Genomic DNA, 23,298 nt, shown 5'->3' with positions numbered 1-23,298 from the left:
TTTTCCAATTATATTTTGGAAAGAACATTAAAAATTACCATAATGCTACTTTGATGATCTTGGACAATTCCTAATATAAGTCATTGAAATAATGCACCTGTTTTCAAATAACATACAAACATGTATTTTCAATTTAATTCAGATATATATTAATCACCTATTATGTGCAATGTGTGGAAGGATACTAAGTTGTATAAGTTATAGAACTCCTAGACTTAATAGATAGGGCAAAAGAGAGAAGACAAAAGAAATTATATAAAATAATATCTTTATATCACCTTATGTTTTACTTTCATTCAATTAATTTAAATGTTTATATTTAATTTAAAAAATCAAACTGCAATTTTGTAAATTCATATTATATTTTTCCATTTTAATACATTTTTTCAATTTTAAAATCAATCTGCAATTTTGCAGTAATGCAATTCATGCAAATGCACTAGGATTCTGCTAATTGGATTGGATTTTTTTTGAGAGAATGTGATAACTAGGGAAAAGTAAAATTATTTTCTAAAATTATTTTAATTATTTGAACATAGTTGACTTATTCTTTTTGTGCTGAGTAACATTCTCATGATGATCAAAAGCCAGGGTGAAAAGTTGAAGGAGGACAGTGTGACAGTGAATCTGGAAGAATCCTCGCCCGCCCTGCCGGAGACCTTGGTTTGATTCCCGGTGCCTGCCCATGCGAAAAAAAAAAATTAAAGGAAGCCACAGATAGTATATGCTTGCTATGTACATGTATTAATGAATTGTTGTATTGATGGGTCAAGCTATCTTAAAATAAAAGAACAAAGAAAAAGGCTATGTTGTATAAAATCCTCATATTTTGTCCTGACATATAAATACTAAAATACTTGCTGAATAAATGAATAAAAATTTTCTTAATGACTTTATTCAATATGTTAAGGTCTTTAAGTTCCCAAGGAGGAGAAATTCTCAGATAACATTCACTATTGGAATTTACTGCTAGGGTTCATAGGAGTTTTGGTATAGAAAATAAATTCATCTTTTAACTGTTTAGTCTTTCTGAGCTGGATCCCAGTAATTCCAAAGTTGGATATAGCATAACTTTCATGGAGTACTAGAATGCATCTAAGAACTGTTTAAGATATATCTTGATTTTTCTTAAATAAAGTTTACTTTTCTTCTTTAATATTTATTATGGAAAATTTTAATACACAAAACTGGTACAATGGCCTCCATAAACTCATTACACAACTACCACACTTGTTTCATGTCTTTTTTTTAAACACATTGTTCTCTGCCTCACTGGATTACGCTGAAGCAAATTCCAGACATCGTGTGATTTCATCTGTAAATATTAGTATGTGTGTAACATTTTGAAATTGGCCAATTGAATGTGCTCTTTTGAAAAGTACCTGGTCAAATAAATCTCTTACCTCTTTTACTATCGGCTGTCTTTTCTTTTCTTATAGATTTGTAGAGATAAATAATATATTCTACATATGAAGTTTTTGCTCTTATGTGTATATATTTAAATAATATCTTCTCATTTTGTAATATGTCTTTTTGCCTTTTTAATGATGTATTTTGATATGCAGAATTTCTCCTTTTATTGTAGTATTAAAATATCTTTACTATGTGATTTTTTCCCTCTAAAGTGGATTGCTTAGGCATTTTTTTTCTTTAGAGAATACCTTAGTGAATATAAAATTTGTTTGAGTTAATTTAATGTAAATTATAATATAAAACATATTATATTTAAATATGTAATATAAAGTCTAATACAAATTATTACTTTTTTTGCTTTTACTGAAATGTTCAACTGTTTGGATTTTAAAGGTTGACTTGCCCTTTTGTTGAACAAACTATTTGCTTCTTTGTAATTTTCCCTAGTCAGGAATTTTCCTGATTGCATCCTGTGCTATCACATAATATAATTAGCTACTCACTGTGTTTCTTTTCACTTAGTGATTTAATCTAAAGGCCTGACCTGATTTGGGTTTGATTTTTCATCAAGGACACTTCATAAATGGTATTCTGTATTTCCATTAGATGGTATATAAGATAAGATTGTCTCTCTTTTAGTCATATAAGTAGCCACTGGAATATTGTCAGATAATATAATAATATATAGTAAATTTAAAGAATCAATGGGAAACTTACCTTAACAGTATTAGAATTTTTAAAATTGATACATAAAATTCAGTATACAAAAGTTAATAGTCTTCATATACACAAATAAAATCAACTATAAGATATAATGGAAGAAAAGAGTCCATTGCTATAGCAATAAATAGATAGAAAGATAAATAAATATAAAATACATAAGCCAAACCCAATAATACACAAACTCTTGAATAAATGGAAAGGCATACCATGTTCTCTAAGGAGTCTCAATATCATAAAAATATCAATATTCCTATATTAAAATTAAAGCAGTTGCAGTATAAATACCAACATTTTTTATTATTATTGTTTTAGAACACAAGAAATTGATTATAAAATTTTAAATAAATACATACCAGCAAGAATAACCATGAAAAAGAAAAAAATAACTGAATTATAAAAGCAATGTATCTGTGTGTTGGGGCCCTGCAGGTGTTGTGAGGGTAGTCTCTGCAGATATTAGAACATATTCTAAAGCCTTTACAATTAAAATTGTATTGTATTAGCCTATGGATGGAGGAATAAATCAATAGAGCAGAACTAAAAAATAAATAAACCTATTCAAATATAGACCTTTAGTGTTTGATAAAGGTGGCATCTCAAATTAGGAGGAAAAGATGGGTTTTCAATAAGTGGTGTTATTCAACTGAGCCGCTCTATGGAATATGATAAAATTGAATCCTGATCTTAAATCACTTACATTTTTTTGTGTGTTCAGTGATTAGATCTGTTTGCATTTATCCAATGTACCCCAGTGGACAGACTGTCATGCCCATCTGTTCTTGATATGACTGGCCCATCTTCTGTCCAGCTTTCATGAGTTTGTCTAGATGCGATGGTGATACCTGTGTCAATTGGTTGGTGCATACATATATGTTTCCATCAAATTATTATTCTACATGACCCAGAAAAATATGCAAAAAAAAAAAAAAGAAATGATATCTTTAAGGTCACTTTTCTCAAAAGGTATCTTCAGTCATTGTAACCATCAAAGCTTCAAGAACTTGACTTTCCCCCAGTCAAGTAGAATTGAATGGAATTATAAAATTTCAACATATGTTATATGTAATACATATTTTCAAAGGGAATGGTATAACTGATTATTAATAAACTAAGTAATTATTCATTTAGACTTTCCATTTCTCATTCAACTGATCTCAAAACTTTTTCAAATGACTTTTCTTTGCATAATTCATTTTGCAAAGATTGGGGTTGGAATCTGATGAAAGAATTCTGACTTCTTGGTAAGATCCTGGAATAAGTTTTTGCTGCTATGGGAAGGTATCCAAAATTTATGGATCATTAATCTAACCCAGACTGGCAACTCCCACGGAAGGAACCAAATTTCCCTTTTAATGTCTTCGCCCTCTCACATGGAGCACCTGGTCACAAGCTCCATTCACCACCTCAGTCAACTCTTCAAAATGACCTTTACCAGACATGCTGTCCCTTTTCATGCAGAATCCAGGTCTCCATGATAAATTGGATGACAGTCACCGTTATGCATATGTTTATCTGACAGTTTTGTAGCTCAATGGCTTCCTTCTGTATCACAGATGCTAGTCTGTCTGAGTAGACAAGATTCAATATAGAGTGTTTTTATGCCAGAGCAGATTATAAGTCCCATCTTTTATATTATCACATATATAGAAAGGAGTCTGGGGGCTGGAAACAATATAATAAAGTCCAGAAGAGGACATATTGTATGAAAAATACCAGAAATGTTCTAGCAAATATAAGGAGAAAGAGAGAATGTGTTAGTACTAGATAAAATCTTCAAACTTTTAAGGTCTTAGGAAAATTGACAGGACAGTATAAAAAGTTATGACACTACATTCCAGCCTCAGCTCTTTTAGTTTTGTGACTTGGAACAAATAACTACAAAACTTTGGCCTTAATTTCCTTGACTGTATTAATGAAAGTCTACATTAATGGCTTGCAAAATTTGCTTTGGGTCCATCTAAACTTTGATGCCAGACATAGATTAGACTGGATTTTTAAGTGACTGAACCTACCTACTTTAAATTAAGGGATATGGGAAAGACTCTCTACTAAAAAGCATCTACCCATCTTACCCACTGTAGCTGAAATTAACTTGGTGATTCCTCTTTCTGAAGATGATAGTCATTCAGTCATCAAGAAGGATTGTTCCTTAGGGCTTATGAACCTGTGAATCCAGACTTCTTAGGATAAATGTTGCTATCTAAGTATAAAATGCAAGAAAATGTCACAAATTGGAGAGGAACGTACTCTAAATGAGAAGGAACTAATCATCTCCTCCTCAGAAATGAAACTTCAGTCCACTTTCTTAATAAAGAGCTGTCCACTTCCAGATTAACTTGACCATCTTTTTTTTTTTTTTTGTATTTGATTACCACCGATATGTTAAACAGGAAGCCCAGGGGAAAAAAATCCACTTGACTCAAACTGTCTATTGGAGAAGATTTTGCAGCACCATAATCCTTTTTAGGTTTCTAATCTTAAGAAAATTTGTATTGCACAAGCTCACAAGATGTTCAAATGCAGTATTTGATAGAAATATTTATGCTATGGTGGAGGAATATATATGTCAAACATGCAAATCTATCTGACAGAAATATAAAATATATGCAAAAGAAATGAGCAGCCTATTGTTAATATTTATGTCTCTATCTTAGCACTCCTATTAATAAGATTATGAAAAAAGCTATGGAATCCCAGACATACATATATGAAAATACTGTAAAAACCTTGACAGAGGAATAACTTCAAGAAAACAGATGATACATTCTTCCAATAATTTTAGAAAATTCACTAAGAAAATGTAGAGGGTATGATAATACCAGATAAAAACGTCAACCTTCTGCAGTCTTAGGTAGAATCTCAGGTTAGTAAAGAACGCTTGCCAAATCTCATTCCAGAGCAGCTCTTTAAATCAGCTCCATTCTCACAATGGATAGTGGGAAAAATAAATAAATAAAGACTATAGCCAACCCCAACTGCAGGGGGCTCATTTTTACATGCAGAAAGCAATTATTCAGCTGGAAGTTAGCCAGGACACCAGAGTGAGTGAACATCTCTATCCCATCTTAACATTCTAAGGGATTTTTAATGAACACAAATGATCATGACCTTGAGTTTTATGCTCCATCCACTAAAAAACCTTCTGAAAAACAATGCTGAGCTGCTGCCCCCTTGGACCCATGCTACAGAGCACTGACTCAGAACCAAGGATTAAGAAGTCTGTGAACACCGTGAGGATAATGAGGACCCCTGCAAAAATTATTCAGTCCAATTAAAATACTAATTTTGCAGGATGGTAACAGTGCTGTTTGGCTGCTAGTAGCAAATTGCAAAACTGCTTACTGAATTCTTGCAGAGGAATTTAGTATTTCAGAGGCAAATTGGATATCATCTATAAAGGCTTAATATTGCCTCTACTGCCACTTGAAATAATCCTCTTCTCTTCTCCAACCCCAGTTTTCCTTTTCTCAGTCATGCCTCCCTGTCTTGGACTAATTTCACACAGATGCATTTGATTTAGGGTGAATGGATGACAGATTAGCCAGACTGTAAATCATAATTGAGCAGAGATCCATGTAATGTAAATCACACCGCCCAACATCTACTTGTGATTGTCAAGGCAGCAGTTTTTGAAGTTGCCAAATAAAAGTTGCCTTTGAGTTGAATACAAAGTTGCATTCATTAGACAGAAGACTTCATTGAGAACATCTTACCATGGACCAAATTCTGACTTGGTGGCTAAAGTTCACAGATTTATGATAAGAGAAGGCATCTAAGAGTTACTATAAGGGAGCATTAGAAGACAAATGGGAAGTAAATATCATTTGAGTGCTTACCATATGCCAGACTCTGTATTATAAAATTTACATATATTGTCTCATTTAATCCTTTCAATAACAGAACAGATACTGTTATTAATGATATTTCACAGATAAGGCAGAGGGATATTTTTTATGTACAAATGTGCAAGCAACTAACACCTTTTCCTTCACTTCCCCAAACTTCTTTGTAATTAAATAGTCAACACACACACATGCACATAAACATTCCCACAAATCTGGGAAGATAAATACTGGCATATGAATTGCATCTATTGTGAAACCCTGACAATTAAATTGAAGCATATCACCCAAGTCCAGATAAGGGTACTGTATTGTGCCAATCATTTGCCTGTTTTCCCTTAGATGTCTCCCCTCACACTTCATGTGTTGCACTTTATTGCAGAGAACTCTCTTTCAAACTACATTTTCCAGTTCCCTTGCTTCTGTCAGTATCAGCTACTAGGAGAAACTGGCAGGACTATTTTTTTTTTCCTTTCTTTTCTTTTCTTTTTTTTTGTATGCTACATGGTGGGGATCACATTTCATTTTTTTTTCCGTGTGACTATCCCCTTATTGCGGCATTATTTGCTGAATTTTTATTTGGTTGTTTTTTCATTTGTTTGTTTGCTTGTTGTTTGTTTGGGAAGTGCATGGGCCAGGAATTGAACCTGGGTCTCCTGCATGGCAGACGAGAATTCTACCACTAAACTACCCTTGCACCCCCCACAGGACTTTTGAGAACAGGAGAATGAAAAAAAGTCAGTGTGATTCCTGCCCCTTTCTTCCTCAGCCAGTGGCTTTGCTCTCTTCCAGCCTTCAGCATCTATGAAAGCTGCCCCTCCAACCTGGCCCCAGCTCTAGAAGGGGGACCCAGCTGTGGTTAATGGCCTTATAATACTCTGTCCTCCCAATGTTCCCTCAGCCTGGTAGTGACAATTACCTGCTGTTGCTAATTCATCATTTTTTATCTGGCTTTTAAGCTTTGTTAACATTTTTGTAGCAAATTTTTGGATTAAATTTCCACTATTCAGCTTTATGGTGTGGGTTCTCTTTCCCTGACTAAACCCAGACTAATGAAACTGACTAAACCAAGACTAATAAAACTAGGATGTATGCATTTATTTATATGTAAAATGAAAAGACTTTTGACCACTGTGGCTTTATAGTAAGCTTTAAAGTCAAGAAGTGATAGTCCCCCCACTTTACTTTTTTAGGATATGGCTATTCAGGGTCTCTTTTCTTTCCATATAAGTATGATAAAACTTTTCCAAGTCTTCAAAATAGGTTCTTGGGATTTTGATTAGCATTGCATTGAATCTGTACATCAGTTTGGGTAGAATTGACATCTGATGACCTTCAACTTTCCTATCCATGAGCATGAATTTTTTTCTATCTATTTAGATCATTTTTTATTTCTTTTAGCAATTTTTTTGGTAATTTTTTGTGTATAAGTCCTTGATATTTCTGGTTAGGCTTATTCCCTAAGCCTAAGATGTCTAATTCTTCTGGTCGCTATTTTGAATGGGATTTTGTCCTTAATAGTCACCTCAGATAGGTCATTGCTTGTGTATAGAAACATTACTGATTTTTGTATGATAATCTTGTATATCACCACTTTGCTGAATTTGTTAGCTCAAGTAGCTTTGCTATAGATTTTTTCAGGGTTTTCTAAGTACAGAATGATGTCATCTGCAAATAATGAAAATTTTACTTCTTCCTTTTCTATTTGGATGTCTTTTATTTCTTTCCCCTGTCTAATCATTCCAGTTAGGGCTTCTAATACAATATTATTAGAATAATAGTGGTGACAATAGGCATCCTTGCCTCATTCCCAACCTTAGAGAGAATGCTTTCAATTTCTCACCATTAAGTATGATGCTAGCTGTAGGTTTTTCATATATGCCCTTTATGATATTGAGAAAGTTTCCTTCAATTCCTAACTTTTGAAGTATTTGTACTAGGAAAGCATGCTGGATTTTGTCAAATGCTTTTTGAGCACCAATCGATATGATCACGTAATTTTTCCCTTTTGATTTTTTAATGTGCTATATTACATTGATTTCCCTATGTTGAACCACCCTTGCATTCTTGGTATGAATCCCACTTGGTCATAATATATAATTCTTTTAATGTGGCGTTGGATTCACTTTGCTATATTTTGTTAAGAATTTTTGCATCTATGTTCACTAGGGAGTTTTCCTTTCTTGTATTGTCCTTATCCGATTATGGTATTTGAGTAATGTTAGCTTCATAGAATGAGTTAGGTAATTTTCCTTTATCCTCAATTTTTTGCATGAATTTGAGTAGCATTGGCATTAATTCTTTTTGAAATGCTTGATAAAATTCTCCTGAGAAGCTGTCTGGTCCTGGGCTTTTCTCTGTGGGAAGATCATTAATGATTGTTTGAATCTCTTTACCTGTAATTGGTTAGCTGAGATCTTCTATTTCTTCTCAAGTCAGTATAGGTGTATTGGTTAGGGTTCTCTAGAGAAACAGAATCAACAGGGAACATTCACAAATATAAAATTTATAAAAGTGTCTCATGTGACCTTGGGAACGCAGAGTCCAAAATCCTCAGCGCAGGCTGTGAAGCCGACGATTCCGATGGAGGGTCTGGACGAACTTCACAGGAGAGGCTCACCAGCCGAAGCAGGAAGAGCATGTCTCTTCTGAATCCTCCTTAAAAGGCTTCCAGTGATCAGATTAAGTATTACTCATTGCAGAAGACACTCCCCTTTGGCTGATTACAAATGGAATCAGCTATGGATGCATCTGACATGATCATGATTTAGTTCGATGAAATGTCCTCATCACAGCAGACAGACCAACACTTGCCCAATCAGACAAACAGGAACCACCACTTGGCCAAGTTGACACATGAACCTGACCCGCCTTGTCAACTTGGCAGCAATGCATACCACCTTAAACCATACCTAATTTCTAAATAAAAAACAATAAAACACACATTTTTTCTTTCACCTAACAATACTCAACTGTCCTGCATATAACTGGAAACACATCAAATCTCTCCAGAATAGGGTCCAAGTCCTTGTGCAATATTCATTCTTAAACTTGATATCTTGCAATTTAAATAGTATAACACGAACAAAACAACATTACAGTCCTCGTTTCTATAACTGATCACGTGGTCAAAGTTCATATTTATCACTGTCTTCTTCCTTTACCCATTCCATGTTTCCTTTACCCTCAGCAAGCACTTCAGGTGGCCGTGGTTCTTTGCCTGGTGGGGTGACCCAAACCTTCATTCCTGAATTTCAGAGCAATTGGCAGTCCTGCCTGGATTATGTTGTTGCAGTTTTCCATTGATTTTAATCACAGGGCAAGGTAGTACTAAAAGATACCCTTGGAGATCTCCTATATTCCAAGAAAACTCTTCTTTACCTCCATTATGTAGCTGCAGTCCTACTTCCCCCTGATAGCCAGGGTCAATCACCCCAGACAATAGTGTAATCCCCTTCTTGGCTTGTTGATCCAGTGACATAAGTAGCCCAAAGTGGCCAGGTGACAGTCTTAGATTCCAATTCAATGGAATCATTGGTGTTTCTCCTGGTGGGAGCATTCCCCATTTTGGAACCAAAACCTGTAGACCAGCAGAGCTCAGGGTCTCAGGGACAGGAAGCAAAAATTTTCCTAGTGGATCACTAGGGGTAATAGTGAGTGGTACCACTCCCATTTCCACCCCTTGGTTCCTGGACCTATCCCTTGGTTCCTGGACCTGGCTATGGGAGAAACAGCACCATACAGCAGATGCTGATTCAGAGTATATACAGCTTCCTGGAGAACATTACCCCAGACTTTCAAGGTATTGCCACCTAGTTGGTACCTAATTCACTTTTCAAAAGGCCATTCCACTGTTCTATCTATCCAGCTGCTTCTGGATGATGGGGAAAATGGTAAGACCAGACCAGAGAATTCCATGAGCATATGCCCATTCCCACACTTCATTTGCTGTGAAATGTGTTCCTTGATCAGAAGCAATGCTATGCGGAATACCATGATGGTGGATAAGGCATTCTGTAAGCCCACGGATAGTAGTTTTGGCAGAAGCATTGCATGCAGGGAAAGCAAACCCATATCCAGAGTATGTGTCTATTCCAGTTAGAAGAAATTGCTGCCCCATCCATGAAAGGAGTGGTCCAATGTAATCAACCTGCCACCATGTAGCTGACTGGTCACCTCGGAGAATGGTGCCATATCGGGGACTGAGTGTGGGTCTCGGTTGCTGGCAGATTGGGTACTCAGCAGTGGCTGTAGCCAAGTCAGCCTTGGTGAGTGGAAGTCCATGTTACTGAGCCCATGCATAATCTCCATCACTACCATCATGACCACTTTGTTCATGAGCCCATTGGGCAATGACAGGAGTTGCTAGGGAAAGAGGCTGACTGGTATCCACAGAACGGGTCATCTTATCCACTAGATTATTAAAACCTTCCTCTGCTGAAGTCACCCTCTGGTGCATATTCACATGGGACACAAATATCTTCATGGTTTTAGCTCGCTCAGGAAGGTCTATCCACATACTTCTTCCCCAGACCTCTTTGTCACCAATTTTCCAATTATGGTCTTTCCAAGTCCTTGGCCATCCAGCCAAACCATTAACAACAGCCCATGAGTCAGTATACAAATGCACCTCTGGCCAGTTCTCCTTCCAAGCAAATTGAACAACCAGATGCAATGCTTGAAGTTCTGCCCACTGGAAGCATTTCCCCTCACCACTGTCCTTCAGGGATACCCCAGAAAGGGGTTGTAATGCTGCAGCTGTCCACTTTTGGGTGGTACCTGCATATTATTCTGAACCATCTGTAAACCAGGCCCAAGTTTTCTCTTCCTCAGTCAGTTCACTGTAAGGAAGTCCCCAAGAGGCCATAGCTCTGGTCTGGGAAAGAGAAGGTAATGTGGTAGGATGGAGACCATGGGCATTTGGGCCACTTCTTCATGTAACTTACTTGTGCCTTCAGGATACTAATAGAAATGTCTACATCTGTCAGACGGTGCTTAAGCTTCTCGTTTGAAGCCTTAAGCCCATCTTTTTCACTCCTTAGTGTAGCCAGTGTATCTAACAACAACCAGCCAACATCCTTATACCTCTTATTTCCACAAAACTCTGTAAAGGTGTCAAAAACGTCATTCCCCAGGCCCTGGCTTTGTACAAGCAAAGCATTAGGAGAATTGAATGGTGATATTTTGACTATCTCTTTTGCCAACTCACTCCATGAATTGGGAGTGTCATTCTGATTATGGGAATCAGAGTCCTTAGTGCCTTTGAGTCTAGTCAGATTAGAAAACCATCTTCAAAAACCCATTTTTAAGATTCTGTTTCTTAAGAACCACTCCTGGTACCAAGATGTATTAGTTAGGGTTCTCTAGAGAAACAGAATCAACAGGGAATGCTCGCAAATACAAAATTTATAAAAGTGTCTCATGCGACCACGGAAATGCAGTCCAAAATCCACAGGGCAGGCTGTGAAGCCACTGATTCCGATGGAGGGTCTGGATGAACTCCACAGGAGAGGCTCGCCAGCCGAAGCAGGAAGAGCCTGTCTCTTCTGAATCCTCCTTAAAAGGCTTCCAGTGATCAGATTAAGCATTACTCATTGCAGAAGACACCACGCTTCGGCTGATTAGAAATGGAATCAGCTATAGATGCATCTGACATGATCATGATTTAGTTCTATGAAATGTCCTCATCGCAACAGACAGGCCAGCACTTGTCCAACCAGACAAACAGGTACCAGCTGAGCAAGATGACACATGAAGCTGACCATGACAATGGGCAATATTTGAAGCTTCAAGAATTTGCTGCAATCACAATCCCTAAGGAAAATAGAGACAAGGCATTTTATGGAGCAGTTTTTCTCAAATGGGAGTCAAGACTTCTCTGGAAAAGGGATCAGAGACTTTGCCCCCCGAGGCAGGCATTTGGCCAAGTTGACACATGAACCTGACCATGAAAATAGGTAATTTTTGTGTTTCTAGGAATTTGTACATTTCATCTAAGTTGTCTAGTTTGTTGGCATAAAGTTGTTCATAATATTATCACTTTCTTATATTTTTTAAACTTCTTCATAATCTGTGGTAATGAGCCGCCTCTCATTAACAGCATGGTACTGACCCAAATACAGAAGGATCATTCAATGGAATAGAATAAAGAGGACAGAGATAGACCACCAAATTTATGGACATTTGATCTTTGATAAGACCCCCAAATCAAATGAACTGGTACAGAATAGTCTTTTCAATAAATGGACATGGGAGAACTGTATTTCAATAGCCAAAAGAATGAAAGAAGACCCCTACCTTACACTCTATACAAAATTGAATTCAAAATGGATTAAAAACCTAAATGGAAGAGCCAGTACCATAAAACTGCTAGAAGAAAATACAGGGAAACATCTTCAGGATCAAGTAAAAGAAACTAGCTTCTTAAACTTTACACCTAAGGAACAAGCAATGAAAGATAAAATATACAAATGCGAACTCTTTAAGATTAAGACCTTCTGTGCTGCAAAAGTTAAGAGGCAACAAATTCAATGGGAGAAAATATTTAGAAACCTCATATTGGATAAAGGCTTGACATCCTCTGAAATTATACAGCTCGGCAACAAAAGAACAAACAATCCAATTATAAAATGGGCAGGGAACATCAGTAGACTTTTCTGAAGAGCAAATACAGATGGCTCAAAAGCACATGAAGAGCTGCTCATCTTCATTAGCTATAAGGAAGATGCAGATTAAGATGACATGAGATATAACCTCACACCTATAAGAATGACTACTATTAAACAGGAAACTACAAATGTTGGAGAGGATTGAAGAAATTGGAACACTTATTCACTGCTGGTGGGAATGTTTAATGGTGCAGCTGCTGTAGAAGTCAGTTTGGCAGTTCCTCAGAAAACTAAATACTGAGTTACCCTATGACTTGTCAATACCAATACTCAGTATATATCCAGAAGAATTGAGGGCAGTGCCGTGAACAGACATTTGCACTCCTTTTCATAGCAGCACTGTTCACAATTACCAAGATATGGAAACAACCCAATTGCCCATCAACAGACAAGAGGATAAACAAAATGTGGCACATACATTTTGTTATGTACATACAATGGAATATTATGCAGCAGTAAGACAAAATGATATCCCAAAACATGTGACAATGTGGATAAACTCTGAGGACATAAGGCAAAGTGAAATAAGCCAGACTCAAATGGACAGATACTGTATGATTTTGTTATTATGACTCTGATAAAGGTAATCTCAGAGGTTACACTGTGGAATATAGCACACCTAGAAATATACAAAGCTAGAGAAGGAGCAAAGGCTGTCCAAATGCCTACCTAAGTGAAAAGGAATGGATAGAAGTGGTGATAACTAATTAGTGGGTTTATAAGTAACATTGCCATATTCAAGGTGAATATGACTGAAAGGGAATGTATAGTGCCATGTATCCCAGTGATTAAATTTATGATTATAAATAAGTTCTTACATGAACTATTTCAATGGTTTGATCGTGGACAAGGAATCAATAGTACAAGGATATGGGGGAAAACTAAAAATGCATGCTACAGCCAATAGTTAACAAGCAGTTAGATAGTACTAATGGTCATTGCTTGCTGAACCCCAATCAATATCACTCCTGTGGCCTCTTAAGAGCACCCGGGGCTCAAACTTAGACTGTATAAAGGTTTCATGGACTAGGTTTGCCATCCTGGAACATATAATTCCCAGAGGGTTCCTAGGTCAGATAAATCTGAAACCCAAAGGGACCAGACTCTTCAGGATTATCAATTGATTGAACCCCCCATCCTTCCGTGTAGACACCCCTTATCAGCATGAAAGAGTTGGAATGGGCATTCCTCAAGGATTACTATAGGATGGGGAAAGGATTAAAGATGAGGGAGGAGGTATAACAGAAAAAATGGGATTTAAAAAATGAGTATGAGGATGAGTCCCCAATCTTGAGGTTTGTTCATATGAAACTTAACCCCACAAAGGATAGGTCAAGCCTACTTAAAATTTGACCTATGAGTCACCCCCAAGAGAACCTCTTTTGTTGCTCAGATGTGGCCTCTCTCTCCAGCCAACACAAGTAAACTGCCCTCCCCCTGTCTACATGGGACATGACTCCAAGAAGTGTGGACCTTCCTGGCAACGTGGAACAGAAATTCTAGAATGAGCTGAGACTCAGCATCAAAGGATTGAGAAAACCTTCTCGACCAAAAGGGGGAAGAGTGAAAAGAGATAAAATAAAGTGTCAGTGACTGAGAGAGTCCAAACAGAGTCGAGAGGTGATCCTGCAGGTTAGTCTTACGCACTAAATAGATATCACCTTGTTAGTCAAGACGTAACGGAGAGGCTGGAGGGAACTGCCTGAAAATGTAGAGCTGTGTTCCAGTAGCCATGTCTCTTGAAGATGGTTGTATAATGATACAGCTTTCACAATGTGATGTGTGATTGTGAAAACCTTGTGTATGAGGCTCCTTTTATTTACCTTATCAACAGATGAGTAAAACATGGAATAAAAATAAATAATGGGGGAACAAATGTTAAAATAAATTTAAATTGAAATGCTAGTGATCAATGAAAGGGAGGAGTAAGGGGTATGGTAAGTATGAATTTTTTTCTATTGTCTTTTTATTTCTTTTTCTGAATTGATGCAAATGTTCTAAGAAATGGTCATGATGATGAATATGAAAAAAATGAGTATGGCTGCTGAATCACTTTATTAATATTCCCTCTAGCCTCCAGTGTTTTGGAGCATCTAGAAGGAAAAATCTGAGATAATGGAATGGTAGTCCATAACAAAATCTGGAACCTGTTCTGTAGCTGCTTGTTGAAGTGTGCTTAGAAAATTATTGCTTTTTTTTTCTTTGCTTTGTATATGTCTATATTTTATGGTAAAAGCATTTAAAAAAAAACTATAGGAAGCTATAGTAATATTAGATAAAAATAAATTCCTGTAATAAAAGATTTGAAAGTGTTTAGTGACAAATGTCATTACTATAGCAAAGTTAATATTGGTAATAACTTTCTACTTGATGTTTTGAGAAATACACAGCTTTGATAGTTGATCCAATGGCATTTAAGATAATGTTTAATAGGGTTTAATATTTAGAAAATAAGAAACTCTGATATCTGTATCTGTAGATTTTTTTCCTTGTTTGCTTTAATTTTAAACTGGTTTATGAAACATATTGTACATACAAACTTTACAATGATTATTTAGATATTTTATTTAGATATGCCTATGGATATACTAACTAAGATATCTATTTTTGGTGGTTATGATTTTCATGTTAATTGTTGTGCAGGGTTGAAAACACTATGTACCCCAGAAAAGCCATACTTTAATCCTAATCCAGTTTTATAGGGGGAGCATCTGTTTCTTTTCATCCCGCTTCAATATTGTAGGTTGGAAACTTTCAATTAGATTATCTCCATAGAGATGTGACATGCCCAACTGTGGCTGTAATCTTTTGATTAGATGGAGATGTGACTGCACTGAGTCCAGGCGGGTCTTAATTTGTTTACTGGAATCTTTTAAAAGAGAAAATGTTTTAGAGAGAGCCAGAAACAACAGAAGCCTCAGAGCTGACAGAAACTTCATAGCAGAGCTGACACAGATGTGGACACATGGAGAACAGAGACATGGATATGTGGAGATGTTTGGAGTCCAGCAGACATGGCCATGAGATGTTGAGCAAGCCAGAACCTGCAGAGAGCCAAGGGAAGTCAAGAAATGAGAGCAAGCCCTGGAGAAGTAAAGAGTGAGGGATCTCCACAGGAACAGAGGCTGAACACAGAGGAATCCAGGAGCAAGAGACCAGCAGATGCCAGCCATGTGACTCCCCTGACAGAGGTGCTCCTGATCCGTCGACCTTTCTTGAATGAAGGTAACCTCTTGTTTGGTGCTTTAATTTGGACACTTTCACTTCCTTAGAACAGTAAACCTGCAACTTATTAAGTTTCCCCTTTATAAAAGCTGTTCCATTTCTGATTTATCACATTCCAGCAGTTTGCAAACTACTAGAATTGTAATAACATTTGATTCTTTATATTTTCTTGAAGTCAGGAAAATGTTCAGTAATGTAGTAATTACTAAGCAATGTTATTATTAGTAATAACTTTCTACTTGATATGTTGAGAACATTCATAGTATTAGCCGCTGATCAAATGGTATTTAAGTTAATGCTAAATATTTAGAATTTAAGAAACTCTGATATCTGAATTTGTAGATTTTTTCCTTGTTGCCTTAATTTATAATTAGCTTATGAAGATTGCTGTGCATTCACAGGTTTTACAATGATTATTTGGACACTTTATTTAAATATCCCTATGGATAAGCTAACTGAAATATCCGTTTTTGGTGGTTCCAAGTGTATCGTTTGTTTTCTTAAATAAAAATATTTTTAAAAGAGAAAAAAGAAAAGAAAAAAGATAATACAGTGGAAATGTTAAAATAAGTGAAGGAATAAAAGCTAAGTGTACAAATAAAAAAATATTTTTGCGCTATAAAACCCCTTATAGATCCTTTATAACCCCTAGCTTGGAACTTAGATAACTGAAACCCAGATATCTAAAGTGGTTTACAAGGTAGTGGCAGAGAAAAGGAGATTTCAGATTGCCTGACCCCCATAGTCTATACTCTTCACCATTCAAAATATTAACCTGTATTACTAAATAGAGGACCTGTAATGTTAGGCATTGAGGAATAGGTAGATGTTCACAAAATTAATAAATGATGCAGAGCGTCAGGGAGGCACGTAATAACTTATTTGTTGGATGTATCTGAGATAAAGGAGTAAAGCAGAATTCTTTGTACTTGTAAAAGTAGAAGAAATGCTGCTAAGATCAGTAATTATATAGACTATAAAATCAGCAAGTGCTTTATTGCTATTCACTGTGGGAGATAGTGAAGCATAATTGAGGATCACTGAAAATAATTTTACCTTTGCATTGATGGATGAAACAAAAGTTAACAATTCCTTCTTTAATAAAGCTATTAAATTAATAAATTTATTAATAAAAGAACTTAAGAAAAAGATGGTTTATGACTAGTGTTAAAATAGAAGACTATAGAAAATGTGAACTAGGAACATGGTAAAGAAGAGACAGTTTTACTATGTTGAGATTTGAAGGAAGGATATTGCAGGTAGGTAAATTTAGTACATATTTTTCCCTTCAGAGCTTTAACCTTATGAGAGGAGTATCTACGTCTAGAACAAAACCTAAAACATTGTAGGCACTTAATATGGATTTAATAAATGAATACATAAATAAAATAGAATGTGCTTGAAAGTTGAAAGTAGCATACTATATTCATAGAGAGAGTGAGGTAACAGTCCCAGCAGGAATAGAATGGACATTTCATATTACCTAGGTAAGCAAGAAATGGGATTGCATTGCCAAATGACGAAGAACCTTAAAACTCCTAAAACTTTAGTTTTGTTCAGTGGGAAATAGCAAAGTGTGTTAATATTAATTTTCTAACATTGACTGAGAAATTACAGTAATGAACATATAAGGCATAGCCCTAGCTCTCAGGGAAATTATATTCCAGAGTAAAAAACTGAAGATAAAAGTATTTTATAAACAAATATAAAAATTATGACATGTTAAATATTGCAATGAAACAATAAAAATATTTTAGATGAAGTAGACTTCATGTTTTGTGGTTTAGGCAAGACAATGTGTGACAGTATGCCAAGTCCCAACCAAAAGTATTCCTGAAAACCCTAAAGAATACATTGGGCTCTATTTAAGACTCTATAAAGGTCTTTATAAGTATGTTTATTTGTTAATAAACTTAAAGCTTCCAGATTGTTCCTATGCAGATGAACCTTGAAACCCAGAGGTACCAGTTTCTCCAAGAACATCAACCAGTTTCACTCCCCTACCCCATAAGATCAATACCCTTTTCCAGCCTGAAGTTAAAATGGTCATTGCCCAGATATCCCTTAAAATTGAGAAAGTGATCTTCCAAGACGGAGGGAGCATAACTGAGAAATTAGGATTTGGCAAATGATTAAACTACTGCATCAGTATATAGACGTTTCTTTTCCAGTTTCCAGTGTAGTAGAATAGCTAGAGGAATTTAGTTTCTGATGTGTTGGAATAGCTAGAGGGAAATACCTGAAATTGTTGAGCTGTTTCTAGTAGCCTTGATCTTTGATAATAATTGTATAATGACATAGTTTTTTTTAGTGTAACCATGTGACTATAAAGGCCTCGTGACTGATATTTCCTTGCCTGGTGTATGGGTAGTTGAGTAATAAAATAAAGACTACACACATACACACACACACACACACATACACACACGCACACACGGGGCATAAAGGGGTATGGGATATTTTGTTTGCTCTTTTTATTCTTATTTCTTTATTTGGCATAATGAAAATGTTCTAAAATGTATTGTTATGTTGAATGTGAGCCATTGCTTGTATACTTTGGATGGTTTAGATGTTATGCGAATATATCAAAGGTGGAGAGAGTGAGAAGAGGAAATGTAGAGAAAAGAGGATTCCAGACCTTTAAAGACTAGGAAGTCTTGATAAACGTTCACGATTTATCCTTTGGACTTTGAAAAGCCTCTAAAGGGTTTTAAGAAAGTAAGAGACTTAATTTTATCATTCTCATTCCACTGTGCACTAAAAGTATAGAGAAGTAAAGTAGTAGAAATCATCTGGGAAGCCGAAACAGGAAAAATGTTTGAGCGGATTGGTATAGTTTTATTGTTATGGAGAACAGGAGGCATATGTAAGAGATATTTGAGATGAATCCATGGAACTTTCGGTGACTGATTCAATGTGGGAGGTGATGGAAGGAAAGGGTTAAGCATGACATACCCTTCTCCCAGTTAATATTTCCTTTTTCCTTTGTTCTCCTAGTGTCTCATGACTGAACAGATGGGAATAAATTAAGTAAGAAGGCAAATAATTCATCTTAGAGACTGCTATAAGAATTCAAATGTAAGGTGATTAGAGATCATGCCAAGAGCAATGTCAGTGGGAATGTAGAAGAAAGACAAATATTAGAAACTTTGTTGAGCAGTTCCTTTTTTTTCCAAAGAAAAAGCTTTATTGAACCATTAATACACATATAAAATTCACCCACTTATAATTCAGTGAATTTTTGGTATATTCTGAGTTGCACAATGATCACAATAATTAATTTCAGAACATTTTCATCACCCAAAAAAGAAAACCCATAACTGTTAACAGTCACTCCTCATACTCCAGCTCCATCACAGTCTTAGGAAGCTGCTCATCTATTTTCTTTCTCTGTAAATTTGCCTATTCTGTGCATTTCATATAAATGGAATAATAAAGTATACAGTCTTATATGACTGATTTTTTCCACAGCATGAATGTAGCATGTAACAGTAATTCATTCCTTTTTATTTCCAAATAATATTGTATGGATATATCACATATTATTTATCCATACACTAATGCTGAACATTTGGGTTGTTTCCACTTTTTGTTTATTATGAATAAAGCAAAAGGAACATTTGTGTATACATGTTTGTGCGTGGATATATGTTTTTATTTATCTTGCTTATATATGTAGGAGTTAATTGGCGGGTTATGTAGTAACTGTATGTTCAACCTATTAAAGAACTGATGTTGTGTTTTCCAAAGAAGCTGTACCATTTTACAAACTTGTCAGCAGTGAGTGAGCATTCCAATTCTCCATGCCTTGTTATTATCTTTCTTTTTTGAGTATAGCAATTCTGGTAGATATGAAGTAGTGTCTCGCTGTCATTTTGATTCGCAATTCCTCATGACTGATAATATTGAACATTTTTGCATGTGTCTGTTGGCCATTTGTGTATCTTCCTTGGAGATACATCTGTTGAATCCTTTTTCTGTTTTTTAATTATGTGATTTGTCTTTTACTATTGAATTGCAAGAGTGAATTATATATTCTCAATATAATCCCTTATCAGATATATGATTTTCAAATATTTTCTGCAATTCTATGGGTTGCCTTCTCACTTTCTTGATTCTATCATTTTTAGCACAAATGTTTTTAAGTTTTATTTTTACTTTTACTGCTTGTGCTTTTGGTGTCCTATCTAATATACATTGCTTATTCCAAGACCACAAATTTATATTTAAGTTTTTATAGTTTCAACTCTTACCTTTAAGTCTATGATCCATTTTGAGTTAATATTTATACATGATGTGAGGTTAGGGGTAGAACTTTATTCTTTTCACATGGATACCCAATTTATTGAAAACAGTTTTCTTCCCCCATTTAATTCTCTAGGCACATTTTTTTTTTTTTACTGTGGCTATGTAGTAAGTTTTGAAATAGGGAAGTATGAGCCCTCCATGTTTGTTATTCTTTTTAAAAATTGTTTTGGCTATCCTATCCTGGTTCCCTTAAATTTCTGTTTACTTGGATTTAGCATGTGCATTTCTGCCACGAAGCCAGCTGGGATCTTTAGAAGGATTGTGTTAAATCTGTAGATCAATTGGTGGGATTATAATTATTTTAACATTGAGTCTTCAGGTTCATGAACAAGGGACACTTTTCTACTTTTTAGGTCTCCTTCAATTTATTTCAGCAATGTTCATGGTTTTCAATTAAAAGGCTTATATTGCTTTAGTTCAATTTATTCCTAAGTATTTTATTCTGTTTGATGTGGTTGTCAATGGAATTTTTTCATAATTTTAATATCTGATTTTTTATTCCTAGAGTATTGAAATGCAATTGAGTTTGATATATTGATCTTATATCCTGTAACTTTGCTGAACTCTTCTATTAGCTTTTTTTTGAATTTTTATAATGACTGCCCTAGAGATTGTAATATAAAATTAATCTAGGTCCACTTTCCAATATTATTATACTGCTTCATGTGTAGTGCAGGTACCTTATAAAAGAATATTCCCAATTCCTCCCACCTGTCCCTTACAACTGCTGCTCTCCCTTCCCTTCATCCATAAACTATAATCATCCAACATATCGTTGCTATTATTATTTTGAACTAGCTGTTAGACAAGGTATGAATGAAAATATAAAAGATTTAATTTGCCTTCATTTATTCCCTCTTGAACATTCTTCCTTTTTAAAAGCAGATCTGGGTTTCTGACTCAAATCATTTTCCTTTTAATGATTTGTGTGTGTGTGTGTCAGATCTACTGGTGAATAATTTCCTAAGTTTTTCTTTGAGAAATTATTTATTTCTCCTCCACTTTAGAAAGTTAATTTTACTGCATACAGAATTTCAGGTAGGTAGGTTTTTTTCTTTTAAAACTTCAAATGTTTTATGCCACTCTGTGCTTGCTAGCACAATTTCTGAAGTGAAACATAATGCAGTTTTCATTCCTTTGCAGGTAAGTTATTCCCCCTATTCTGCCTACTAACCTCTGGCATCGTTTAAGATTTTCTCTTCATATTTGATTTTCTGTGGTTTGAATATGATATGCATAAGGGTAGAATTTTTAATATTTGTCCTACTTGACATTCTCTAAGCTTCTTGGGTTTGTACCTTTTCATTAATTTTGAAAGTTTCTCAACCATTATTAATTCAAATATTTCTTCTGTTCCTTTTTTCTCTTTCTTCTCTTTCTGGTATTCCAGTTTGGCACATATATTTCCTCTGAATAATTTTCCCACATTTCTTGGATTTTCAGTTACATCTTTTTTCGTTCTTGTTTCTCTTTTCATTTCAGTTTTGGAGGTTTCCTTGAAGAATTAATATATCTTCAAATTTACTGATTTCTTCCTCTTGTGTCCAGACTACTGATGACCCATCAAAGTTATACTTCATTTCTGTTACATTATTTTTTACTTCTGGCACTTCCTTTTGATTATTTCTTAGAATTTACATCTCTCTGCTTACATTACCCATCTACACTTGCTTGTTTTCCACTTTTCCCATTAGATCCCTCAGTATATTAATTATAGCTGATAGTTTGAACATCTCTGTCATTTCTGGGTTGTCTTCTGATGCTAGTTATTTCCCTTCAGACTGTTTTTGCCTTTTTGTATGTCTTGAAATTTTTGAGGAGATCCAGACATGATGTACCAGGTAAAATGGAACTGAGGTAAATCGCCTTGAGCATGAGAAATGTTTCCCTGGCTACAGATAAGTCTGTGTTAACTTTTGCTATAGCTGTAGATGTCAGAGGCTAAAGTTTCCTATGGTCTTGTTTATGCCTCCCCTATTGTCTTTGGGCTTCCCTAGAGACTTCTAAAATAAGATCTGAGCCTTGGATTCCTTTCCCTTTCAATTTTGTATAGAAGAGTGATGTTGATTCATGGTAAGTTGTGGGAGGAAGGAAAAAATATATAATTCTATAATTAAATCTCAGTCTTTTAAGGAACTCTGGTCCTGGGGTTATGACATTCACAAGGACTTCTCAGCTTGTTTATCTCTTTAGTGAAACAGGAATCCTAACTGGGGCTAGACTTATGTACTTCCCTTCCCTCCAGTCAGTTAGGCTCTGGTAAAACACAGTTTGGTTAGGTCCTGCTAAAATAGTTTCTTTCGAGGGAAGTAATTTGTTAAAGAGAAAAGAATGATCTGGGCATATTTCAAAATAGTTAAATTCCCCTCCCCCTGCTGGAAGCGCAAGAGACATCTTCACTGTGATCATCTGCCTAGGCTCCCGGAGGTAAACCTCATGAAAACATGGGGACTCCCCTAAGGCTGGGCTTCTGGATAATTTAATTCTCAGGTGAGCCCACATGGAGACTCCAGCAATTTCTCATTACAGTTGAAGTATTCCAACCAGGACTGGTTCCAATAGGCAGGTTTTTGCTTCTGGACTTCTCTTTCAGGTAAACTATGATTCTCTGTATCCACATTTCTCTCCAGATTTTAGGGAAGTAGCTTGACCTCAGATTTCAATTCACTGATCAGTCTAAGAAGAGTTGTGGCTTTTAGTTTTTCAGGATTTTTTCTTTTCTTGTCATTAGGATGGGAGTGATGATTTCCACGCTCTTTGCATGTTAGACTAGAAACCAGAAGTCAGTTTTTTATTAGTTCTAATAGTTTTAAGTTTTTATTTTATATTCTGTATAAATGAGATCATGCCACCTGCAAATAGAAGTCTTTTTATTTTTTCCTTTCAAATATGGACACGTTTTATTTCTTTTTATTGTCTAACTCACCTATATTACACCTATATTACAATGTTTAGTAGAAGTGGCAAAAAGAGGATATCCTTGTGTAATTCCTGATTTTAAGGAAAATCATTCATTCTTTTATCATTAAATATTATGTTAGCTGTGGGTTTTTTTTGTTTTTGTTTTTTTTGTAGATTCCCTTCACAAGGATTGGATTGCAAATCCAAAAAAAATATGC

General features: G+C 35.5%; 1 long non-coding RNA gene across 3 annotated transcripts in view; it reads right to left on the bottom strand.

Moving 5' to 3' along the window:
* Nucleotides 1–2,839: 2,839 nt before the first annotated feature.
* The window catches only part of LOC143647870 (uncharacterized), a 108,916-nt gene continuing 88,457 nt past the window's right edge, over nucleotides 2,840–23,298 (bottom strand). For all 3 annotated transcript variants that reach the window (XR_013158224.1, XR_013158225.1, XR_013158227.1), the window contains 3 exons: nucleotides 4,209–4,336; nucleotides 3,569–3,701; nucleotides 2,840–2,978 (listed from right to left, as the gene is read on the bottom strand). This is a non-coding gene — a long non-coding RNA (uncharacterized LOC143647870). The remainder of the gene's footprint in view (nucleotides 2,979–3,568; nucleotides 3,702–4,208; nucleotides 4,337–23,298) is intronic.

This window comes from Tamandua tetradactyla, chromosome 10 (genome assembly GCF_023851605.1).
Source record: "Tamandua tetradactyla isolate mTamTet1 chromosome 10, mTamTet1.pri, whole genome shotgun sequence".
In the NCBI taxonomy this organism is placed as follows: Eukaryota; Metazoa; Chordata; class Mammalia; order Pilosa; family Myrmecophagidae; genus Tamandua; species Tamandua tetradactyla.
Note: the sequence above shows the minus strand (reverse complement) of the source record. Positions and strands in the feature narration are given on the sequence as shown.